This window comes from Haematobia irritans, chromosome 4 (assembly GCF_050003625.1).
Source record: "Haematobia irritans isolate KBUSLIRL chromosome 4, ASM5000362v1, whole genome shotgun sequence".
Lineage (NCBI taxonomy): Eukaryota > Metazoa > Arthropoda > Insecta > Diptera > Muscidae > Haematobia > Haematobia irritans.
In genome coordinates, this window is record NC_134400.1 from 98235905 (window position 1) to 98260064 (window position 24160).

The 24160-nt window shown below is 32.9% G+C and overlaps 1 long non-coding RNA gene across 1 annotated transcript; it reads left to right on the forward strand.

Moving 5' to 3' along the window:
* Positions 1–23220: 23220 nt before the first annotated feature.
* LOC142232655 (uncharacterized) lies at positions 23221–23765 on the forward strand. Its single transcript, XR_012721158.1, has 3 exons — positions 23221–23302; positions 23370–23462; positions 23533–23765. It is a non-coding gene; the product is annotated as an uncharacterized LOC142232655 (long non-coding RNA).
* Positions 23766–24160: the final 395 nt, after the last annotated feature.

Here is a 24160-nt window from a genome sequence, read left to right on the forward strand (position 1 = left end):
GTACTCAACATATTCGGCGTATATAAACCAAATATAATAAGGAATGCGCATTTATGAATTGGGCTACTGGTTGCTACTGTAGTTGTCGGGCAGAATCATCACCAACAGGTAAACAGCTATACAATGAAAGACTTGTTTTTTTTTCAAATTTCATTTTCAATAGCCTCCAGAATCGATTGCAATAGGACGGACGGTTACAACAGTGTAACTGGAGCAAAGGGTACATAAATAATAATTTCATCATTTTTGTGTGGTGATTTATTTGGTTGAAGTTCATGTCTGGAGAACTGGCAACACAAACGCATCACCTTTACATCCTATAAATGGCATAAATGTAGCTTTGAAAGAAAGAGAAGCACTTTACAGGCCATCATATTGCAGGTCGGTATTGCATTGCATTTCATCAGCCCAACAGTCCGACTTTTTCACCCATACCCAATATCCCCATTGAAGAATGTCTCTGCGAATTGCATTAAATTTCATACCTTGTGGTCTTTTGATTGCCTCCATATAGTGGTGGTGCTCTCCTTATTCCCGATCATGTCATAATTGTGTGAACGATTTATTGTCATCTTTGGTGATTTATTTAATTATTCTTGGCAAACGTTGTTGTTTTTTACTTTAATACCAAAAAAAGCGTAGCAAAAAAGAACATCAGCAGATGAACATTTCACTCACCTGACAGAGTAGGACGAAACAATTGAGTGGGCAATTTCACTTCCGCATTAAATGGCGTCTTGAAAATATAATCGAAGACATTACATTGAGTTATGAACTCGTCGTAAGTATATATTGGAAAATTGGCCATAAAATCGATTAATCGATACGTGATAATGTTTGTGGGAAAATCCTATAAAGATGTTCGTCATTGGAATGAACTGCTGGTTAAAATACTCTGTAACGGATGGTAGGGAGCAAAAGTTCTGGGATAAAGCGATGGACGTTAGGTATAATGGGAGCCCGATATTTTCCGGTTACCTTACATACATCAGATTTCCATGAGTATTATAAATACTAAATAAGATCAATGATGTATACTTCGTTATTGTTTACGATCTCATCTCACCTCTCGACCTATTTTGGTGACGTTCTACCACAAACCAGCCGGTTTGGTATCGAGGAAATTGATGAGTCAGATTTTAAGGTCATCTTCGCCATCAAAGGTAACACCCCTCATTTTTGTTTGACACACCCTCAAAAAAACATCGCTTCTGCAACATATACCCCAAACACATTATGCATCAAGCATACATATTTTCAGGTACGGTCCAAACAAAATATTGTTTGTATTGTTCAAACATATTATGTTTCACCTTAGGGCATACACTGGTAGAAAAAAAATTTTAATGAAATTTTCTTTGCTTGGATATATTTTTATGGCACCAATTAGTTATCTCCACTATTTTACTTGTAGTATACTCTCTAAGTCTCTCTTTCTAAATACATATATGTTTATAGGCTATTTACAAATTAATATATGTTTGCATCTAAACATATTATATTTACAAATAGTTTATGTCCCAAACATAATATGTTCTAACATATTAACATATGTGTCCCAAACATGTTATGCTAGTTTATGAACATTATATGCTTGCATTTAAAAATATTGTGTTAAAAAAGTTGAGTTCCAAACATATGAAAAACAGACTTTTTCGTCCGTGCAGAGAGCTGAAAATGTGATTGTCGGTAGGTGCACACTTAGAAAAATTCATTAAAATTGAGCCAACTGTTTAATACACCCACATAGTGGTTAGAGTGTAATAAGTTTGATCTGCAAGAAAAGGTGCCTACCAGAAACATTGGTCTTAAACCCCATAAAATATATACCGATCGACTAAGAATAACATTCCGACCCGATCCAGCGCAATATAAACCGATCCACCGATTTGACTTGCTGAGAATTCAGACGCCGCTACTTTTGTTGGATTTTCTTAAAATTGAAAATCTCGAGCTAAGAGCTGTCATACATTTGGTATATAACATATCACAACAGCCATTTTCCTCCGATTTGATTTGAAATATGAAGTTATTTTAGGTTGGCATTCTTCCTCCCTCACCTTTTGTTAGTATTGTTGTAGTTTCTAAGCAAACTATAAAGTAACGACCAACTGCTACAAAACAAAAAAAAAACAAAAATTTCTGTCCGGATGACAGAGGAAAATTAAAAAAAAAAGTATATGTACCCTCCACCATGGATTGCGTAGAAACTTCTACGAAAGACGGTCATCCACAATCGAATTACTTGGGTTGTGGTATCTTAAAACTTCTTAACATCGTTTTCTAAATTGTGAGTTAGTCCATACGTGGTATATATTAGACAAAAAAGTTATGTATAGTTAAGTTTACAAATAATTACGAATAGATATGGACTTTTGCACGGTACGTAGAGAGCCAGAATTGAAATATGGAGGTCGCTTATATGGGGGCTATATACAATTATGAACTTGATACACCCAGAAAAAAGTGACCCCTTCTTTAGGTTAAAATGAACTCATTGTGAAAAAAGTTGAACTTCGTATAGCGCCAAAGACATTTTTATTTGTTTGAACGATGTGATTTTCGTAGAAGTTAGGTATAATGGATTCCATATATTAGTTAACGTTTTCCTATATTTATGTACCACTATCCTACAGAATGAAAAAAATTTAACTGAATTGAATTCATATATGGAATGATTTTATTGAACTTTTTTCATTCATTTGGACAAATCTTACATATTTGTGGTAAAACTTTTACTTCATAATTAGAACTGCTTACATTCGTTTTTAAATACAATTTTATTTATTTATATAAGCAATTTTATCTTCAATAAAAGACATGTCTTATTAATATATTGAATACATTTATTAAGAATCAACGGCATCGACTGTTATTGAAATATTAGTTTATTATTCCACTATTTCCAATTTCCATGTGAAATTATCAACTGTAAACCGCACTTTTTCTTCTTTTGTACTTTTCACTTTTAATAAGTTGCTGCCTAACGATTTTGTCCTCCTTTTACAATTTCAATACATACAAATATAAAAAATCATAAACCATTTTTGTGACAAAAGGTTAGCGTCACTGAATATTACCTGGTAATTGAAGATTCCAAAATGAAGACAAATGAAAGGGTTGTTATTCTGCCGGTGTTTTCTTTCTTTATACACCATCACGAACATTGATAGATTTATTTTCAAAAACACGAAAAATTTTCTCACTAATTTAAAATAACAAATATTTTATATATTTTATTTGTTATTTATTATATTATTTTACCATATTATTTTTTAACAATCTCTCCGTATACCACAACAACGCGATTCCAACTAAAAAAACAACCCACGCGCAAACATATCGATTACACCCACGCGCAAACACAAACGATGACAGGTATCGATTACAGGTAGACAATAGAAATATAGGAAAATTTCCTATATTCTAACAAGAGCGTTTCCTTAAGTTTTGAAAGGATTGCATACTTCTTAGTACGAATGAACTAAAATATTTTTCTATGCCAAGCGTTGTTCGTATGTATGAAAAACTTTCTATTATAAAGGAAGTTGCAATTATCATTTTATAGGAAATTTTACTAATTTTGAGGAAACTTGATTTTAGTTCGGATTTTGTTTATTTTAACGAATGCTTTGTTATCGGTGAATAAAATTTTCTTGTTCAGTAGTAAATTCTTATACACAGCGAAGAAAACAGTATGCCTTATTCTAGTTAATGAACTATTCCTAACTGCTTACAATTTAGGATTTTTTTACTGAAACGAGTAAATTTTATTATTCTCACAAAAATTTACCTTAATGGAAATAAAATGGATAAACTATATTGATGAAAATTTTTTCCTTTAGTTTCGAAGGCACTTTTTTCTGGGTGTATGGACCAATTTTTGTGTGATTGGAAATCGATTTATCTGAGGAATATATAAAAAACTATAGACCGATATGGACCTAGTCACGCATGGTTGTTAACGACCATATACTAGCACAATGTACCAAATTTCAACTCACTCGGATGAAATTTTCTACTCCAAGAGGCTCCAAAACCAAATCTCGGGATCGGTTTATATGGGGCTATATATGATTATGGACTGATATGGACCACTTTTGGCATGGTTGTTAAATATCATATACTACCACCACGTACCAAATTTCAAGCAGATCGGATGAATTTTGCTTCTCCAAAAGGCACCAGAGGTCAAATCTGGGGATCGGTTTATATGGGGCCTATATATAATTATGGACCGATACCGACCAATTTTTGCATGGGAGTTTGAGGCCATATATTAACACCACGTCAGCGTTGCCAGAATTGTTTCACCAAAAACCGCTAGATTTGCCCAAAAAAATAGCTAAAAAAGGCTAAAAGATGCTAAAAAATAGCTAGAAAAAAAGCTAAATTTTTATACCCTCCATCATAGGATGGGGGTATATTAACTTTGTCATTCCGTTTGTAACACATCGAAATATTACTCTAAGACCCCATAAAGTATATATATTCTGGGTCGTGGTGAAATTCTGAGTCGATCTAAGCATGTCCGTCCGTCCGTCCGTCCGTCCGTCCGTCCGTCCGTCCGTCCGTCTGTTGAAATCACGCTAACTTCCGAACAAAACTAGCTATCGACTTGAAACTTGGCACAAGTAGTTGTTATCGATGTAGGTCGGATGGTATTGAAAATGGGCCATATCGGTCCACTTTTACGTATAGCCCCCATATAAAGGGACCCTCAGATTTGGCTTGTGGAGCCTCTAAAAGAAGCATATTTCATCCGATCCGGCTGAAATTTGGTATCTAGTGTTGGTATATGGTCTCTAACAACCATGCAAAAATTGGTCCACATCGGTCTATAATTATATATAGCCCCCATATAAACCGATCCCCAGATTTGGCTTGTGGAGCCTCTAACAGAAGCATATTTCATCCGATCCGGCTGAAATTTGGTATATGGTGTTGGTATATAGTATCTAACAACCATGAAAAAATTGGTTGACATCAGTCCATAATTATATATAGCCCCCATATAAACCGATCTCCAGATTTGGCTTGCGGAGCCTAAAAGAGAAGCATATTTCATCCGATCCGGCTGAAATTTGGTATATGGTGTTGGTATATGGTCTCTAACAACCATGCAAAAATTGGTCCACATCGGTCCATAATTATATATAGCCCCCATATAAACCGATCCCCAGATTTGGCTTGCGGAGCTTCAAAGAGAAGATAATTTCATCCGATCCGGCTGAAATTTGGTACATGATGTTGGTATATAGTCTCTAACAACCATGCAAAAATTGGTTCATATCGGTCCTTAATTATATATAGCCCCCATATAAACCGATCCCCAGATTTGGCTAGTGGAGCCTCTAAGAGAAGCATATTTCATCCGATCCGGCTGAAATTTGGTACATGGTGTTGGTATATGGTCTCTAATAATCATGCAAAAATTGGTCCACATCGGTCCATAATTATATATAGACCCCATCTAAACCGATCTCCAGATTTGGCTTGCGAAGCCTCAAAGAGAAGCAAATTGCATCCGATCCCTCTGAAATTTGGTACATGGTATTGGTGTATGGTCTCTAACAACCGTGCAAAAATTGGTCCACATCGGTCCATAATTATATATAGCGCCCATATAAACCGATCCCCAGATTTGGGTTGCGGAGCCTCAAAGAGAAGCAAATTTTATCCGATCCGCCTGAAATTTGGTATATGGTCTCTAATAACCGTGCAAAAATTGGCTCACATCGGTTCATAATTATATATAGCCCCCATATAAACCCCAGATTTGGCTTGCGAAGTCTCCAAGAGAAGCAAATTTCATCCAATCCGGTTGTAATTTGGAACATGGTATTGGTATATAGTCTCTAGCAACCGTTCAAAAATTGGTCCATATCGGTCCATAATTATATATAGCCCCCATATAAAGGGACCCTCAGATTTGGCTTGTGGAGCCTCTAAAAGAAGCATATTTCATCCGATCCGGCTGAAATTTGGTATATAGTGTTGGTATATGGTCTCTAACAACCGTGCAAAAATTGGTCCACATCGGTCCATAATTATATATAGCGCACATAAAAACCGATCCCCAGATTTGGGTTGCGGAGCCTCTAAGAGAAGCAAATTTCATCCGATCCGGCTCAAATTTGGTACATGGTATTGGTATATAGTCTCTAGCAACCGTTCAAAAATTGGTCCATATCGGTCCATAATTATATATAGCCCCCATATAAAACGTTCTCCAGATTTGACCTCCGGAGCCTCTTGGAGGAGCAAAATTCATCCGATCCGGTTCAAAGTAGGAACGTGGTGTTAGTATATGGTCGCTAACAACCATACCAAAATTGGTCCAATCACACAAAAATTGGTCCATATCGGTTCATAATCATGGTTGCCACTAGAGCCAAAAATAATCTACCAAAATTTTATTTCTATAGAAAATGTTGTCAAAATTTTATTTCTAGAGAAAATTTTGTTAAAATTTTATTCGGTTCATAATAAAATTTTCGTCATTGTCAAAATTTTATTTCTATAGAAAATTTTGTCAAAATTTTATTTCTATAGAAAATTTTGTTCAAATTTTATTCGGTTCATAATCATAGTTGCCACTCGAGCCAAAAATAATCGACCAAGATTTTATTTCTATAGAAAATTTTGTCAAAAGTTTATTTCTACATAAGCTTCGGCCTGGCCGAACTTACGGCCGTATATACTTGTTTGATTTAATATATACCAAGTATGGACATACAATTTAGAAGATGGTGTTAGGAGGTTTTAAGATACCTTGCCATCGGCAAGCGTTACCGCAACTTAAGTAATTCGATTGTGGATGGCAGTGTTTAGAAGAAGTTTCTACGCAATCCATGATGGAGGGTACATAAGCTTCGGCCTGGCCGAACTTACGGCCGTATATACTTGTTTTGTATAAAAAGTCACATTTTTGATTGAAATTTAACAAATTTAAAGGCTTTATTTCACTTAAAATGTATATTATTTTCATTTTAATTCCACTTCTGTAAGACTGTAACAATATCTAAGGCATATTAGCACTGTTTGCGTATTCGATACATTTTGATTACTATCACAAATTTTTTATTGGAAGTCCTTCGTTAACGCCAACTTAAATTTCCAAATTCAGACTCGACTTCAAGTAGAAATTATTGTATGTATACGTTTTTATAATAAAGTGTTAAAAAACATCTTCTATTTTTGAACGCTATTTTGGTTTGTGGTCAAGAAGTAAAAACTCCTCACATTTAAAGACTATTTCATTAATTCTTCCTTCTTTCATGAAAAGAAGAAGGACAAAACGACTTTATCGTCTTTTGGACAAGGAAAACAGTTTTTATATGAGAAATTCACAAATGCTATTATAACCATAATTCGCGTTTGTATTTTAAAGAAATGAAATCTTTGGCCTCACGACAATTTTAATTCAGTAATATCGTACTCTCTTTAGAATATTATAATAACATAAAAAAGATAAACGAGTCAAATGATAACTTTTATGAATATGATGAAAAAACTTTACAACAAGGTGTATTTGCTACAAAAATGCCCGCATAGTGGCTGGAATCATTATTAATGTTTCAACTTTGAAATATGTGGAAACCCTTATTCTTGCAGCAAGGCTTAGATAAAAACGCCGTTTTATCCATATTTCAATAGAAACGTGTCGAAAATAAAAAAAGCCAAAAATAGCTAAAAGGGTCATGAAAAAAAGCCAGAAAAAAAGCTAAAAGCTAAATGCATTTTTTTTCCCGCTAAACGTCTTCAAAAAAAGCCAAATCTAGCGGGAAAAAAGCTAAATTGGCAACGCTGCACCACGTACCAAATTTCAACTGAATCAGATGAAATTTGGTCTTCCAAGAGGCTCCAGAGGTCAAATCTGGTGATTGGTTTATATGGGGGCTATATATAATTATGGACCGATGTGGACCAATTTTTGCATGGCTGTTAGAGACCATATACTAACACCATGTACAAAATTTCAGCCGGATCGGATGAAATTTGCTTCTCTTAGAGGCCTCGCAAGCCAAATTTGGGGGTCCGTTTATATGGGGGCTATACGTAAAAGACGACCGATATGGCCCATTTGCAATACCATCCGACCTACATCAACTACTTGTGCCAAGTTTCAAGTCGATAGCTTGTTTCGTTCGGAAGTTAGCGTGATTTCAACAGACGGACGGACGAACATGCTCAGATCGACTCAGAATTTCGCCACGACCCAGAATATATGGATACACTTTATGGGGTCGTAGAACAATATTTCGATGTGTTATAAACGGAATGACAAAGTTAATATACCCCCCATCCTGTGGTGGAGGGTATAAAAAAGTGTCAGAAAAATTGAGTTGTCTGGAGTAGTCCGGACTAACGTGTGTCCGGATTAGAGAGGTTTTACTGTACTCCCAAACATGTTCTGCTTCAGTCATATACATTTTCAGAATTTTTTTTAAACAAAACAAGTAAGTAAAGTCTAAAGTCGGGCGGGGCCGACTGTATTATACCCTTCACCCCTATGTAGGCCAAAATTTGTGTTACCATCTCAACTACTTCACATTTGCTGGAAGCTATATAAAGGAAGCAATTTTTTTACTTCTACAAAATCTCTAGAATTAAAATTTAAATCGGCTAACGCTATCCAGTTAATTGGAGGAAACTTCCATTGAAAATGGGTCTAAAATGTGTAACAGTCTACCATAACATATTTCCCCAACTCTGGTGTACGTATATATGGGAGCTATATATAATCTGAACCGATTTTGACTAAATTTGACATGTATAGTTAGAATAATAATTCTGCTATCTATGCGAAATTTCACGTAAATGGGAGTATAACTTTGGCTCCCTTGGTCATATGAGTGCAAATCGGACGGAAGATATATATGGGGGCCATATCTAAATCTGAACCGATTTTAACAAAATTTGACACACTTAACGATAATATTAAACGTACCCCTTGTGAAAAATTTGTAGCAAATCACGGCAAAACTCTGGCTTTTGTGGCCATATAAGTTCAAATCGGACGAAAGATATATATGAGAGCTATATCTAAATTTCAACCGATTTCAATCAAATTTACCAAGCATTGGTAGAATGTGCAAAATTTCACGAAGATCGGTAGTAAACTTTGGCATCTGTGGTCATATGAGTCTAAATCGGACGAAAGATATATATGGGAGCTATATCTAAATCTGAACCGATTTGGCTGATATTTTGCAAGATTTTCGAGATTCATAAAATATTTGGATGAATGGTATTTCATCGGTTGATAAACACGCTAACTATGACCAAATCGGGGATAAATATATATGGCAGCTATATCTAAATCTGAACCGATTTTTTCTAAAACCAATAGCGATTGTCTCTGTCCCAAGAAATGGCCCTATGCCAAATTTGAGGACGATCGGACTTAAATTGCGAGCTGTACTTTGTGCACAAAATTACATATACAGACAGACGGACAGACAGACAGACAGACGGACATCGCTAAATCGACTAAGAATTTAATTCTACGCCGATCGGTATACTAAAAGATGGGTCTATGACCGCTATTTCTTGGCGTTACATACAAATGCACAAACTTATTATACCCTGTACCACAGTTGTGGTGAAGTGTATACAAATGTTTGTATCGTGCAAACATACTATTATGTTTCACCCTAAGAATATCATTTGTTAAACCCCTAAACAATTATTCATATACAAAATATGTAAACTGATAAGCAGTCATGGACGTTTATTCAGCAATTTACACTTGTATTTGTTGTAATTAAACTTCCAGTTAAACATATCTTTACATGTCTTCCGTTATCTATCTCCATCGCCATGTTTATTTTCTTCTTAATATTCGTATTATTTATTCTCCCTATTCTTATTATTCTCCCTATTCTCTCTCGTTCTCTCCCTCTATCTCTCTTTCACTGATGTTTCTAAACATTTATATATTTATACGAAATTTCTAAATTAATCTTTGTTTGCATCCAGCGACATTATATTTAAGAAAGTGTAATTTCCCAAATATAATATGCTATAACATATTAACATACACCAGAAAAAAGGGGTCAGCCCTTCTTTAAGTTAAAATGAACTAATTTTAAGAAAGTTGAACTTCGTATAGCGCCAAAGACAATTTTATTTGATTGAGCGATGTGATTTTCAAAGCAATTAAAAAGAATTCCTTCTATATTCTAGTTAATATTTTCCTATATTCATGTAGAATAAATAATACAACTGACGGTCATTTTCATGTAGCTCCGTTAGGCTTTAACTGCCAGTTAACAGTAAGTAAATTGCAAATATTTTCTCTCCGATTAACTTTAACTGAAAAATTTTCGTAAGTTAAGTTCCTAACTTGCCTATGGAATATAAAGGCAAGATGACAGCTTCGTCTATACTACGGTTTAAAAGTTTGTTAGTTAACGGAACACTAACGGAGCTTTATGAAAATGGAGGTGAATTGAATTCATATATGGAATGATTTTATTAAACCTTTTTCATTCTTTTTGACAAATTTTACAAATTTGTAGGAAACCTTCTACTTCAAAATTAGAACTGCTTACTTACGTTTTTAAATACAATTTTATTTATTTACATAGGTGCATTTTATTTCTTCAATAAAACACATGTTTTATTAATATATTATATTTATTAACAATCAACAGCATCGACTGGTCTTGCAATATTAGTTTATTATTCCACTATTTCCAATTTCCATGTAATGTTAACAATTGGAAAATGTAATTTTTTTGCAACTTCCACCTTCCAGTTTTAATAAGTTGCTGCCTAACGATTTTGTTCTCATTTTACAATTTCAATACCTACAAATACATAAAAAATCATAAAAAAATTTTCACTGACTGTTACCTGATAATTGAAGATTCCAAAATGAAGACGAATGAAGGGGTTGTTATTCTGTTGACGTTTTCTTTCATGCACATTGATAGACTTATTGTTTGTTATTTATGTTCAATAATTTTTTTTTTTTGTTATTTTTTTTGTTTATTTTTTTTTGTTATTTATTACTTTATTATTTTAACAATCTCTCCGTATACCATAACAACACGATTTCCACTGAAAAAAACAACCCACGCGCAAACCGGTATCGATTACAGATAGGTAAAAGAAATATAGGAAAATTCCTATATTCTAACAAGAGTGTTTCCTTAAGTTTTGAAAGGCTTGAATACTTCTAAGTACGAGTGAACTAAAATATTTTTCTATGCTAAGTCGTATACGTATGTATGATAAGCTTTCTATAATAAGGGAAGACATATTTATCATTTTATAAGAAATTTTACTAAATTTGGGGAAACTAGGTGTTAGTTCGGGTTTTGTTCCTATTTTTAAATCGATTGTTATCAGTGAATTTCCTTGTTCAATTGTAAATTCTTATACCCCGCGAAGAAATCAGTATTAGTAAAATTCCATGTCTTATTCTAGTTAATGAACTATTCCTAACTGCTTTCAGTTAAATTTTATTATTTCACACAAAAATTAAACTTAATGGGAATAAAATGGCTAAACTAAATTTATGAACATTTTTTTCCTTTAGTTTTGAAGGCACTTTTTTGGTGTATGTGTCCCAAACATGTTATACTAATTTATGAACATTATATACTTGCCCTTAAAACTAATGTGCTATAATTTTTAGTTAAACCGAAACACATTTTCATATGTCTGTTTCATCCGTGTCCCAGCAAAAAAAGCGTCGCCAAAAAAATAATGAAAATGTTCTTTTTCGATCCGGAAGTGGTGCAAAATTGACGCAGAAGCGATGAATTTAAAACATAGACTTGTCATAGGACGGAAGTACTCCATTTCAACAGCCGTTGCACTGAGTTTGCATCACTTCTTTAGGCGTGATCCGAATTCAATGTTTTGGATGTAAATTAAACAATTCTATGATATTTTGTCAAATAAATAATTTTTATAATTTTTTATAATTTTTAATGGAATCTAACGCTTGCCGGAGACGTTTGACCTCACATATTTTCAAAAATTCACAATTTTTTCAGATTGGATTTAGCCCTTTTTTTCCACAAAATTTAAGTGATTTATACCATTTTATGAATTCTTACTCTGTATGAAAGTATGAAAAAACTAAGTTATAAAAAATTGTATTAAAAGTACATCTTGGGTAGTTAAAATAAAGAACATCATTGTGAGTGCATCTTCTGGAAGTGCTTTTAAAGTTGTGCCTTTGGAAGAACTTCCAAATTTTTTTTGCTGGGGTGGTTCCGGAAAGCACATATTGAGAAGTAATTACTTCCAAGCATACTATTGGTATTTGTGGCTATAGTGGCTCATGAGCTCTTGGCCACCTTTTTATACCCTCCATCATAGGATGGGGGTATATTAACTTTGTCATTCCGTTTGTAACACATCGAAATATTGCTCTAAGACCCCATAAAGTATACATATTCTGGGTCGTGGTAAAATTCTGAGTCGATCTAAGCATGTCCGTCCGTCCGTCTGTTGAAATCACGCTAACTTCCGAACGAAACAAGCTATCGACTTGAAACTTGGCACAAGTAGTTGTTATCGAAGTAGGTCGGATGGTATTGAAAATGGGCCATATCGGTCCACTTTTACGTATAGCCCCCATATAAAGGGACCCTCAGATTTGGCTTGTGGAGCCTCTAAAAGAAGCATATTTCATCCGATCCGGCTGAAATTTGGTATATGGCGTTGGTATATGGTCTCTAACAACCATGCAAAAATTGGTCCACATCGGTCCATAATTATATATAGCCCCCATATAAACCGATCCCCAGATTTGGCTTGCGGAGCCTAAAAGAGAAGCAAATTTCATCCGATCCGGCTGAAATTTGGTACATGGTGTTGGTATATGGTCGCTAACAACCGTGCAAAAATTGGTTCACATCGGTTCATAATTATATATAGCCCCCATATAAACCGATCCCCCGATTTGGCTTTCCGAGCCTCAAAGAGAAGAAAATTTCATCCGATCCGGCTGAAATTTGGTACATGATGTTGGTATATTGTCTCTAACAACCATGCAAAAATTAGTCCATATCGGTCCTTAATTATATATAGGCCCCATATAAACCGATCCCCAGATTTGGCTTGTAGAGCCTCTAAGAGAAGCATATTTCATCCGATCCGGCTGAAATTTGGTACATGATGTTGGTATATGGTCTCTAACAACCATGCAAAAATTGGTCCACATCGGTCCATAATTATATATACCGCCCATATAAACCGATCCCCAGATTTGGGTTGCGGAGCCTCAAAGAGAAGCAAATTTCATCCGATCCGCCTGAAATTTGGTACATTATATTGGTATATGGTCTCTAACAACCATGCAAAAATTGGTCCACATCGGTACATAATTATATATAGCCCCCATATAAACCGATCGCCAGATTTGGCTTGCGAAGTCTCCAAGAGAAGCAAATTTCATCCAATCCGGTTGTAATTTGGAACATGGTGTTAGTATATGATCTTTAACAACCTTGGCAGAATTGGTCCATATCGGTCCATAATTATATATAGCCCCCATATAAAACGTTCTCCAGATTTGACCTCCGGAGCCTCTTGGAGGAGCAAAATTCATCCGATCAAAATTGGTCCAATCACACAAAAATTGGTCCATATCGGTTCATAATCATGGTTGCCACTAGAGCCAAAAATAATTTACCAAAATTTTATTTCTATAGAAAATTTTGTTAAAATTTTATTCGGTTCATAATAAAATTTTCATCATTGTCAGAATTTTATTTCTATAGAAAATTTTGTCAAAATTTTATTTCTATAGAAAATTTTGTTCAAATTTTATTCGGTTCATAAACATGGTTGCCACTCGAACCAAAAATAATCTACCAAGATTTTATTTCTATAGAATTTTTTTTTAAATTTTATTTCTGTAGAAATTTTTGTCAAAATTTTCTTTCTATAGAAAATTTTGTCAAAATTTTTATTTCTATAGAAAATTTTGTGAAAATTTTATTTCTATAGAAGATTTTGTTAACATTTTATTTATACTTTTTCAAACTGAATTATATACGTATTGGGTCGATCTTTTTTGATTTAATATATACCACGTATGGACTTACATACAATTTAGAAGATGGTGTTAGGAGGTTTTAAGATACCTTGCCATCGGCAAGCGTTACCGCAACTTAGGTCATTCTATTGTGGATGGCAGTGTTTAGAAGAAGTTTCTAAGCAATCCATGATGGAGGGTACATAAGCTTCGGCCTGGCCGAACTTACGGCCGTATATACTTGTTGCACCTCACCTAGTGTTACTTCCTAGTGTTTGTTGGGAACGTGTATCTTATAGTTTAGTTATAATGTTGATGATATTGAACAATGTCAGTCATTACTCGGACATACACATACGCGCTTTAAAACATAACATGAATTATTGGCTAATATCTATTTGGCCAAATCAATAAAAATTGCACAATAAGACATGAAAATGAAATATATTAGAAGCAAAGCTTGTATGTAGTTACATTCTCCATCCGGATGCTGATGCTGGCAATATTTCAGCTACCGCCAATGATTTCTTTCAATGTTCAACATCTCGCATACAAACGTTGTCTATCATTGTAACAACTCACTTGATCGCCTCCAATTTAGTATTGTTCTAAGGATTTCTTTCCCACATCTAATATTTTATATGGGAAATGATACCTCGGTGGCTAACTGGCTGACTTGTCGACTGCTGGTGATGGCAAAAGTAAATGTATTTTTTGGTTTAATTCCAAATATAAAAAAGGAGAGCAAAAGCAGCAACAAGAAATTGAATTCGACCGTAATATCAGGCCAAGGAACATGAAGATTTTCGCCACATCATCGTTGTACTAAATGCCTTGATTCTGTTTTAATGCAACTACTTAACGTGGCGCTTGTCCTTACGCGAGCAAATGACAGCGGCGGGGAGTACATTTATGTCTTAAATTTTAAGGCAACAGTCATGAATGCAATAAAGAAGATATACACTGTCTAAGAAAAGTTTGATAAAACATGTACGGAAAGTCTATAGTAGGGCGACGCCAAATATATTATATCTTTCACAGCTTCGTAGACCAGCATTTTTTATACCATCTCCAATTCTTCTTATTTGTTGGGTGCTATATGTAAGGGGATTATATTTTACAAGGAAATGGGCTAGATATCGCCATGATAGGTAGTGAATTGTGGGGTTTTGAACAAAAATTGTCCAAAACGGGCGATATTTATAGAAGTATGAGGCTTTACATAATCTTAACCGATTCCGTGGAAAGTATGCAATTGCGGAGTGCACATGCAAAAAACTACAGCATTCCCTCGATTTACGTTGTTTCGATTTACGTAGTCAAATTTTTTGTTCCATCCAACTTCGATTTACGTCGTCGATTTTTTGCAAACTTTATCAGCAACGCATTCCATAAGTGAAATAAGTACCAACGATGATGACATTGAAACATTTATTTCATAAATTCTTATCGAAAATTCGAAGTGGCGATGGTTTTTTACATGCATACAACGTAACCGTTTTTCATTTGGTTATGAAGTCAATTTTTAAACCCTGGACTTAAGAGAAAGTATGAGCAATGTTTAATTCGGTTTACGTCGTTTCGATTAACGTCGTTAAATTCCGGAACCAACCACGACGTAAATCGAGGGATTACTGTAATTTTTTAGACAGACAAATATCGTTTCCCATTTGCTTTTCGCTGTAAGGCAGTTTGTTTGGAAGAAAATTATATACTTTTTGTGATAAACGTTGATTCTTTTACAGGATGTAAAAACAATTTCATAACAATAAACTCATTTTTTTTAATTTTGTGTCTAATTGAATCTTCCTTACATTATAATTTTATTAAATTTTGCATTTCGCCTGGACGTAGACCGCGAACCCTACAGTTTGTAAGACAACACACTATCCCCTTGACAACGTAGGTGTTATTGTCATTAATAGACAATTATCGACATAACCATCAACGCGCGAGCAGCGCATACAGTCAAACAGTTATATTTACAGAGCATAGTTTTGGGCGCCCACTAGCCGATATAAATGAACTTTTCTTAAAATCAAACTTTGGTAACGGAAATAATAGGACTATATAAACACAACAACCATCACATCTTTATGAGTGACTCCGATTTGTGAGATCTAATCGAGGGGATAGATTGGTCCCAATGCGACAGTCTATGCTAGTTTTTGTTATACAAGGTCAGTAAATAAATGAATAATAACTTAATTTTACATATATTCCAAAAATGTTCGCAAGATTTCGAAAAGATGTCCGGCATTACATCATTAGAAAATTTTCCTAGGGGGGCTATAGCCCCCCTAGCTGAAAATTTATAGACTGAACTTATAGGTTCAATTAATGTTTTATTTCATAAAAATGAATAACAATATAGGCATCAAAATAACTCGACAATTAATTTATAATAAAGCAACTAAAAGAAGTTCCACACTTTTCCCAGCAAAAAAAAAAAATTGGGAGTTGTTCTAAAGTCACAACTTTAAAAGCACTTCCAAAAATGTCCTCACAAAGAAGTTAATTATTTTAACTACACAGGAAGTTTTTTACTCCATTTTTTTCATATTTTAATGCGTAATTTTTTGTTTTCTTAAAAAAAAGTAAGAATAAATAAAATGGTACAAATTATTAAAAATTTGCCACAAAAATGCTAAATTCATTATAGAAATTTTTATAGAATTTTTGAAAATATTCGAGGGAAAACGTTTCAAACAAGCGTTAGAATGCATTAAAAATCATAAAAAATATACAATTTTTTTTTGTATAATTATAACAAAATTTTTTAATTCACATGCAAAACACTGAATTCGGATCACACCTTAAGAAGTGATGCAAATTCATTGCAACGGCTGTTGGAACGGTGGACAATTGTTCTATGACAATTTCATATTACATTCATCGCTTCTCCGCCAATTTTGCACCACTTTCGGACCCAAAAAGAACATTTTCACTTCTTTTTTGGCTACGCTTTTTTGCAGCATTATTAAGATAATTATTTATGAAAGGATAGTATCAATTACTATTTTTTTAAAATTAAATTGACTAAACCAGACTAAACAAAATAATAAAGGAGCTTTAGTTATTCAACTAAATCAAAAGTTCAACCACAGCTTTATTTTATAAATATCAGATTTCAAACATTGCCATCGGCAACTACTACCACAACCAAAGTAATTCGATTGTGCATGAAAATCTTTAGCGGAACTTTGTGCGGTTGTATATACACAGAAAAAAAGGTGTCTTGTTAATTTTAGGACCAGTTTAACTTCCACATAGTTCAAAAAATTTACTGTAATATAGTTCATTTTTCGTAACCATTGCGAAAATTAACTTAGCTAAAGGAAAACTTATAAAAATTCAGTAAATGTTTTTTAGTTCACTAACTACGAAATGGGACGGATTTTTCCTTAAATAAATTTCCAATACAATAGTTAATGCATCGTTGATTGTATTATAAAAAGACATAGGCAATATAAAAATCTTACTACGAAATGTGGACAATTTACTAAGAAAAATTTTTGTATGGAAAAAAATTTTTGTAGTAAAAATTAACTTAACCACAGTACCGATTCGTATGGCGGCTTCCTACAGCTTATTTCGGTTTTTACTATAAGTTGGAGTATATTTCCTCACATTGAAAATTTTAGATAAAGTAGAATAAAAAGTAGTTAATTTAATCCTTGACGGGTGTATATAATTTTTTATGGATTCCTCGTAAATTTTGAATATATTTTACCTTATCCTATAGATAGAATACCAACTAATCAATAAACGTCATACTGGAAATTGAAGTGAGAAGAAATTATGAAATTATTGCATCATCTTTTTTTTGTTTTTGTTTGTGTTTGTTATTGCGATGATGTTATGGAATGTGTGTTGTTGGTATCTTTTGTGGTGATAGTTGTTTTGTTGCAATAGCGAGATCAGAAAGGGATCATGTGTGTGTGGAGTTGTTTTTCTTTACATATGTGTCCTTTATGACTATTTGTGTCATTGAGTTTTATTGGTGCATTCAGTTCTGTTGATGCATTTATGAAGCGCACACGTGGTGCGCTTGCGTGCGGTATTTGTGTTTATTAATAAAAATACATTTATTTCGTAACATTTTAGAAACTGATAAGTGAATGGTGTGATGTTAGAGAAAACAAAAACACTTTATATTGATAAAAAATAACTCTAAATAAATCACATATTAAGAAACTGTATATTTCTATTAATAATTTAAAATTAGTGCGGTTTTAAATTGGTTTACATAAAAATATTCATAATGAGTGGTAATAAAATGATCTATATTTACTCTACATCTGGATCACAGTACAATTTTTTGAGTCTATATTTTTATGTTATAGCGAGTCCTTAAGGCGTGTACTAAGTTCGAGTTTAGGTGCTAAAATCAGAAATAAATCAGTAAGAAAAGTATAAAATTATACGCCTTCGATGCAAATTTAAATATAACTTGATGGAGAATAGCTCGAAACAAGTTTTTTATAAAGTTTATATTCTTTAAATGGATTACACGATTAAGAACAGAAAATCGTTTTTAAGCTTATGTAGAACGCTGTTTTTTAATTTAATATGATGAATTGTTTTCAAGTTATTCCAATATATATAGCGGAAGTGCCTTAATTTTGAACATAACCGTATATCTCAAAAAGTCGAGCTCTTAAAAAAACAAGTGTAAATTTGGATTCAGCAACCTCAAATTACTAAAAATTTGATATAAATTTTAAATGAACACAAAAACGGTTCAATTTTGTTCCCATGTATTTCTAAAGAAAACTAATCATGAAAAATTGGGATTTTAGCCACTAAACTCGAACTTAATATCCACCATAAATACTGAATGCTATATTGACAAGTGGAAATCAGGGCTGTGGAGTCGAGCCAATTTTGCTCGACTCCGACTCCAGCATTTTTCATCAGCTCGACTCCGACTCCGGAGTCGACTACGGGTAATATAACTAAATCTCATTTTAGTACCACTAATTTGTAGTTCTATAGAGGGGGTATATATGGGGTATATATGGATCGATATAAAGTATAGTATTTATTTTTGTGTGCAAGAAAGGTCTTAATTTCGCATTTATACCAATTAAACTCTTTATTTCAAATTTAGGGCAATGTTTAATAAATAAAATAATGATAAAAATACCCATCATAATATGAGAAGATACCGACAGTATATGTATTTGTTGACGAAAATTATTATAAAGGGTTATATTCCCATATGCATGAATTTGAATCTGAATCGATTTAGACAAAATTGTATATACTTCTAGAAAATCTCTGTACCTAAAATTTAAATCTAACGTTATGGGACGTAACACAATTATAGCAAAAAATAAAAATGCAAAGAAAGTCTAAAGTGGGGCGGACCGATTGTAACATACTCTGCACAACTTTGTATTTAGATCTACATTTTGATAAAATCTGAAATCAGACTCCTACAAAATCTCGTGCAATATTTGGGAAACATTCATAATTTTTTATATAGCAAAATTTGAGTCACTTTTACCAGTTTTCGACTTAGCAGTGAGTATCAGTAAGAAAAAATTTGAGAAAATTTGCTATATAAATAAAATTTTGACAAATTGTTTTATAGAAATAAAATTTTGAAAAAAATATAAATAGAAATTTTTGGAAAATTTTTTGTGTAGTAAATAAAATTTTGCAGAATTTGCTAAAGAAATAAAATGCTGCAAAATTTTCTATAGAAAGAAAATTTAGACTAAATTTTCTATAAAAATAAAATGTTGACTAAATTTTCTATCGACATAAAATGTTGTATAAATTTTGTATAAAAAAATCTATAGTAACAAAATTTTGGCACAATTTTCTATAGAAAAAAATTTGAAAAAATTATTAATAGAAATTTTGGAAAATTGTTTGTGTAAATAAAATTTTGCACAATTTTCTATAGAAGCAAAATTTTGGCTAAATTTTCTATAGAAATAAATTTTTGACAAAATTTTCTACATAAAAATATTTTTATACCCACCACCATAGAATGGTGACAGGGGTATAATAAGTTTGTCATGTCGAAGATGAGCTAGATCCGTCCAGGTTTTGATATAGCTCCCATATCAACCGATCGCCCGATTTGGGGTCTTGGGCTTATAAAAACCGTAGTTTTTATCCAATTTGCCAGAAATTGGAAACCTAGAGGTATTCTAGGGCTGTAAGGAGGAGTGCTGAAAATGGTGATTATCGGACCATGTTTTAATATAGGTCCCATATAGACAGAAATCCCGATTTTATTTCTTGAGCTTCTAGAATCCGTAGTTTTTATCCAATTTGTCTGAAATTGGAAATCTAGAGGTATTATAGGACCATTACAAGGCGTGCCGAAGATGGTCATTATCGGACGAAGTTTTGATATAGCCCCCTTTTAGACCGATGTTACAAGTTTACTTCTTGGACCTCTACAATCCGTAGTTTTTATCCAATTTGCCTGAAATTGAAAATCTGGAGGTATTCTAGGAACATTAAGAGATGTGCCGAATATATTGTGTATCGGTCCAGTTTTTCATATAGTCCCCTTATAAACCGGCCCTCCGTTTTGGGGTCTATATAAAGGGTGATTTGTTAAGAGCTTGATAACTTTTTTTTTAAAAAAAACGCATAAAATTTGCAAAATCTCATCGGTTCTTTATTTGAAACGTTAGATTGGTCCATGACATTTACTTTTTGAAGATAATTTCATTTAAATGTTGACCGCGGCTGCGTCTTAGGTGGTCCATTCGGAAAGTCCAATTTTGGGCAACTTTTTCGAGCATTTCGGCCGGAATAGCCCGAATTTCTTCGGAAATGTTGTCTTCCAAAGCTGGAATAGTTGCTGGCTTATTTCTGTAGACTTTAGACTTGACGTAGCCCCACAAAAAATAGTCTAAAGGCGTCAAATCGCATGATCTTGGTGGCCAACTTACCGGTCCATTTCTTGAGATGAATTGTTCTCCGAAGTTTTCCCTCAAAATGGCCATAGAATCGCGAGCTGTGTGGCATGTAGCGCCATCTTGTTGAAACCACATGTCAACCAAGTTCAGTTCTTCCATTTTTGGCAACAAAAAGTTTGTTAGCATCGAACGATAGCGATCGCCATTCACCGTAACGTTGCGTCCAACAGCATCTTTGAAAAAATACGGTCCAATGATTCCACCAGCGTACAAACCACACCAAACAGTGCATTTTTCGGGATGCATGGGCAGTTCTTGAACGGCTTCTGGTTGCTCTTCACTCCAAATGCGGCAATTTTGCTTATTTACGTAGCCATTCAACCAGAAATGAGCCTCATCGCTGAACAAAAATTGTCGATAAAAAAGCGGATTTTCTGCCAACATTCACTGAAAATTCGACGTTGTGGCTCGTTAGTAAGTCTATTCATGATGAAATGTCAAAGCATACTGAGCATCTTTCTCTTTGACACCATGTCTGAAATCCCACGTGATCTGTCAAATACTAATGCATGAAAATCCTAACCTCAAAAGAATCACCCTTTACTAGAACTACAATAGATGTGCTGAATACTGTACGTATCCTTCCATGTTTTTCGCGTAGCCCCATTAGTCCGATTGGACAAAAATAGACCCAAAAAATTATTGAAGTTGGTCCGATGGAATTTTTCTTCAGAAATAACATTTGGACAAAAATTTCTATAGAAATAAAATTTTAACAAAATTTTCATAGAAATAAAATTTTAAAAAAATTTTCATAGAAATAAAATTTTAACAAAATTTTGTATAGAAATAAGCTTCTTAAAAAATTTTGGGATACAATATTATGCAAAAATTTTGTACAAATTTTAAGAAAAAATAAAATTTTGCGATAACTTTCTATAGAAAAAGATTTCTGCTAAATATGTAATAGAAATAAAATTTTGGCTAAATTTTTTACAGAAATTAAATTTTGGCTAAATTTTCAATAGAATTAAACTTTGGCTACATTTTCTATATAAATTAAATTTTGGCTAAATTGAAATTTTGGTTAAAAAGAAATCTATTGAAATAAAATTTGGACCAAATTTTCTATAGAAATAAAATATGGACAAAATTTTCGATAGAAATAGAATGAGGTCAAAATTTTATATAGAAATAAAATTTTGAAAAAATTTTCTTTCGAAGAAAAATTTTAGAAAAATTGTAACTTTTAAATTATATTAATTTAAATTAGAAAACTGGTCCCCTGGTACGAATTTTGGGAAAATTTGGTCCAAAATAAAAATTCGTTGTTGCAACGCTGGTAAGGCCTCCATATAGACCGATTTCAGATATTGAGGGTACAGAAGGTGAATTTACCATAAATGTAAATTTGCCAGATATTACTTCTCGTAATCATAAAACAGTTGGTGTACTATAGATTTTAGATTTCAAATCAAGGTATTTTTTCTTAGTTTTCTTGCACATTTACAGGATATGTTTATGATTCCTTTAAAACTCAAACAAAAATAGTTCTTATAAATCCGGAATCTGATAGATAAAATCTTTGCATTTATTTTCGGGATGCGAACTGGTTAAACTGATCTGTCATCAAACCCCCATGAAATTTTCTAAGGAAATTAGTATATTTGATTCATGGTGGTGGATATTTATGATTCGGCCCGGACGAACTTACTGCTGTATATAATTGTTTTATTTTTTATTTTCTATAGAAATAAATGTTGACATAATTTTCTATAGAAAAAAATATTTCTATAGTAATATTTCGAATAATTTTTTTATAGAAATTAAATTTTGACAAAACATTCCATACAAATACAATAGTGACAAAATTTTCTATAAAAAACAACTTTGACAATTTTTTCTGTCATATGTGTGTAGGTATATAGCCTTAAAATAAAATTAAAAACAATAAATTCGAATTATTGTTCGAATTATTTCAAATAAATTGATATGGGGATTAAAATGGATCGATCCAGCCCATTTGCTAGTCTAACATTCTAGAAAACATAAAATGATAGCCGTAATTGGAAGTTGATTTTCATTTCCATTCATGGTGTACATTGATCGAATGCATAACGCATTGGAAACTAATTTGCGTAAAAACTTTTTTAGTTACAAAAATGTGAAGTGTTTTAAAAAATTTGGTTTAGCCGGAGTCGGAGTCGAGCAAAATTTTTACGACTCCGACTCCGACTCCAGCCAAATCTTCAGACTCCGACTCCGACTCCACAGCCCTGGTGGAAATTATATCTAATTTTATAATATTTTTATTTCATTTATATTCTGAGAAGGATTTCAAAAATGTCCCATTTGTGCATGGATATGATTCCACTAATGTAGTAATTGGATGATTTTTTTCAATGTGGTAAGTTTTTCGTCCATTTGTAATAAAGCCAAAATTTCTATTTATTAAAAATAATTTTCATTTGCAGGATGACAGCAAATCTAATGGTATTTTTTGGAATCTTCTTACTGTTTAATGCTATCTAAGCTGATATCCCTATTGGCTCTAAGAAAATTCTCTTGTAAGTTAAAGATCAAAATACCATAGAATTTGATAATATTTTTATATTTCATATACCTTTTTAACTTCAGAGGCTTATGACGCAAATCCACACAACAAAAACTAGCGAAATCGGTGAAATTGGACAAAAATGAAATGAAAATAACAACTTATGGCATATATCTTTCATATGGATAGAAAATGGAAATTGATATTAATTAGTTTCATTCTACTAACATAGAATATTACTCTTTTGAAGAAGCAATTACTAACTACCGAAAAGTAACAGCATACAGCGTACGAATAAAAACATTTCTTTTATTGTATATCATAAGCCATAGTTTTATGTAATATAATAATAATTTTTTGAAATAAAATACTGGTACATAGTTATGAAAAATTGTTTTATATTGTACGAAAAATTTCTTAGTTGTATACAGGCTTGTTGTACCTTTAATTCCTCAATTTATTTACTTCTTTGAAAATTATACTGATAAACAGTATATTTGAAACCAATTTCTAAATATAGGATTCCCAAAAACTTGTTCATTTTTCCGGATAGCAGGAATATTTTGAATGAGTGTAAGTACATTCTTCCCACAGCGTAGTAAGAATGGACTAAAATACGATGCAATACATAAACTTATTTATACGAAAATCATGAACTTATCTAGATGAAAAAAATCTTTGGCGCCAAATCATGGTCATTCTTACTATGGG